The sequence below is a fragment of the Olea europaea genome, chromosome 13 (assembly GCF_002742605.1).
Source record: "Olea europaea var. sylvestris chromosome 13, O_europaea_v1, whole genome shotgun sequence".
In the NCBI taxonomy this organism is placed as follows: domain Eukaryota; kingdom Viridiplantae; phylum Streptophyta; class Magnoliopsida; order Lamiales; family Oleaceae; genus Olea; species Olea europaea.
Window position 1 is genome coordinate 26,567,357 of NC_036249.1, and position 3,547 is coordinate 26,570,903.

Here is a 3,547-nt window from a genome sequence, read left to right on the forward strand (position 1 = left end):
TAGTTTCCCTATTAGTGCTTCAAATGAACAATTGCAAAAGTTGTGCCTCTGTCACTAATAATAACTCATGGTGTGCCAAACTAAGACAAAACATTTTCTTTAAAAAATTTAACAATCTTTTTATTATTATTGGCCCTATACGTTGCTGTTTCTACACATTTAGACATATAGTCTATTGCTACAATGATATATAAATAACCAAATGAAGGTGGAGAGGTTCCAATAAAGTCGATTCTACAACAAGCAAATATTTCTATCACTAAAATAGGATTCGAGGCATCATATTACGTCAGGACAAAACACCAAGCTTTTGGCACATCTCACAAGATCTACAATAGGCAATAGTATCAAAATACCAAGCTTTTAGCACCTCTCACATGATCTACAATAGGCATTAGTATCTTTAAACAAAGTGGGCTAGTAAGAACCACGTTGCAGAATTTTTGCAACGGTCTTTTTCATGGGAAAATGGCCTCCATATGCTTGGGCATGACAGAATTTGAATATGCCAAGGTATACCTTCATCAAGGACACATCATGTCAACATTTGATCAGGGCAGTATTTAAATAGACATGAGCCATCCTAATAAAACTTGCATACCTCAACCAAGAACATTCTCTTATCTCATGCACTCCACTCTATTGAAATTTCACCTACAGTCAAGTAATTTACAATTTGGGCAAACCATGGAGAGAGAAAACAGAAAATAAATGCTCGTCTGAAAATTCATATCTAATTGGCAAGGGGTTCTTGTTGTCTTCAAAAGTTAGCCTTGACAAATGGTCTATTGCAACATTCTCCACTCAGTTTTTGTCTTTGATGGTGATAACAAATTCTTGCAAAAGTAAAATCCATCATATTAAACATACCTTAGCATCTTTTTTTGGTGAGAAGATACTTAAGGGCTAAATGATTTACGAAAATTGTACTAGGAGAACTAATCAAATAAGAGCGAAAATTTATCTAGAGCAAAGATTACAACTAGTAAGTCTTTCTCGGTAGTGGAGTAATTCATATGAGCATTATTTAGAGTCCTACTAGCACAACAAATGACAAAGGCCTTATCTTCCCTTCATTGCCCATTGATAGCACCTATTACATAATCACTTGCATCATACATAATCTCAAATGATAATGTCCAATCAGGTGGTTATATTATGGGTGCTGAAGTTAGCTTGCCAATCAGGGTTTTGAACACCTCTTGCAAGCTATGGTCCATTCAAAAGAGCATCTTTGGTGAGGAGGTTACACACTAGTCTAGATATAGATGAAAAATTCTATATGTACCTCCTATGAAAACCCCCATGGCCAACAAAGGATCTAGTATCTTTTACTGTTTTAGGTGTAGGCTATTTATAGATTAATTCAATCTTGAATTTATCAACAGCTATCCATTTAGAAGAAATTACACGCCTTAAGGCAATGCTTGAAGGTACCATGAAATAACACTTCTCCCAATTCAAAACTAAACCCTTCTCCTTACATTGAGTCAAAACTTTCTTCAAATTCATCAAGCATACATCAGAAGAAGTTCCAAAAACAATCACATCATCCATGAAAACTTTCATGAAATTTTCTACCATGACACTAAATATGTTCATCATACATTTTTGAAATGTAGCAGGAGCGTTACATAGTCCAAATGACATCCTATGAAATGCATATGTAACAAAAAGACAAGTAAATGAGGTCTTTTCTTGGTTTTCTAAGGCTATATCGATTTGATAATAACCAAAATAGCAATCTAAAAAACAATAAAAGGGATAGCTAGCCACGCACTCTAGAATTTAGTCCAAAAAGGGAAGAGGATAATGGCCTTTGTGAACAGCAGTATTCAATTTCCTATAATCAATGCACATGTGTCATCCTGTTGCTATTTTTGTGGAAACCAATTCACCTACTTCATTTTTCTACTACTATAGCACTTGACATTTTAGGGACTACTTGTGTAGAACTAACCCATTTACCATCTGCAATAAAGTAAATGATACATGCATCTAACAACTTTAATACCTCATTTTCACCATTTCTTTCATTGTGGGGTTTAACCTACGCCGTGGGTCTTTATTAGGGCTGGTTCCCTACTTTAGATGAATCCCATGTGAGCAAATTAAAGGACTATTACCCTTAATGTTAGCTATGGTCCAATCTAATGCAGATTTATGCTCATTTCAAACATTTGAAAGCTACTCACCTTGTAATGTATTCAATTCTAAAATTATAATTATAGGAAAAGTATCATCTGGTCCAAAAAACACATGTTTTTGTTCTCGGGACAGCGTTTTCAACTCTAGTTTGGGACTCTCGATGTTTGATGGTTGTTATCATCCACTTCTTTTGGCAACTTTTCAAACTTAGGCTGCAATGGTGATGTCCCATAATCCTAAAATTTTGCAAAAATAGTACAAATGTTAGCATATTCCTCATTATCACATCTTGCTAGAATTTTAGAATTTAAGAGAAAAGAGTTCAATATGTCAAAATTAGCAATTGCGGGTGCTTTCTCCTGAGTGAGTACATCAATCATGTATGTTTGATAGTACTTATTATCCTTCCTATGCTATTTAGTGATGTGAAAAATGTTGACTTCAAAGTCATGTTCAAAAAAGATAGCTTCATTAGACCATTTCTGCAATGTATAAGAGCATTAGTTGTGGCAAGAAATTGTTTACCAATGATAAGAATTTGAGAATCAACATTCATATCAATCTTTAAATCTAGAACTATGAAAGCAATAGGGTAGTAAAATTTATCAATTTGTACTAAAACATCTTCAACTACTCTTCTTGGTCTTATTGTAGAATGATTAGCCAATTATAAAATTACAGATGTAGGTTTTATCTTTCACGAGCCTAACAATAGGTAAATAGTACAAGGCATGAGGTTAACACTAGTCCCTAAATTAAGAAGGGTTTGTGCAAACTCATGGTTCCTTACACTGCAAGAAATGGTAGGACAACCAAGGGTCCTTATATTTTGGCGAGATACTTTGCTCGCTCACAACACTCACTTGCTTAGTTAAGAATGTAGTTTTCTTGATATGGCGTTTCCTCCTCACAGTACATAAGTCTTTGAGGACTTTAGCATATGTGGGAACCTGGGCAATCATATGTAAGATAGGTAGATTAATTTTTCTTGCTTTAAGGTATTCTAGGATCTCATTATGTTGACAAGCAAATTTGAAGGTAAGTTTGAGAGCTTGAGGGAAATGCACTCTAGCTAGATTTTCCACTACCACTTCATAAGGACTATTCTCTTCAGAATTACTAAAGTCTTTTTCATTTTGCCTAGACTTGGAGATTGGTTCTATGACCTTCCCAATTTGAGTAGTGATGGCATTCATTTCTTTAAGGTGGTTTTCTTCTAAACCTAAGGTTTGTGCCATGTATTGTCCCTTAAAATTTGGTTGAGCCTGAACTGAAAATTTTTCATGTTTCACTATAGCTAAGACATTAGTCAATTTAGAAATAAAATTTTTCATCTCTTTGTTTTCCTCAACAACTTGAGTAATCATAGTATCAAACTTTTGATTGGTCTTGCCTTGTG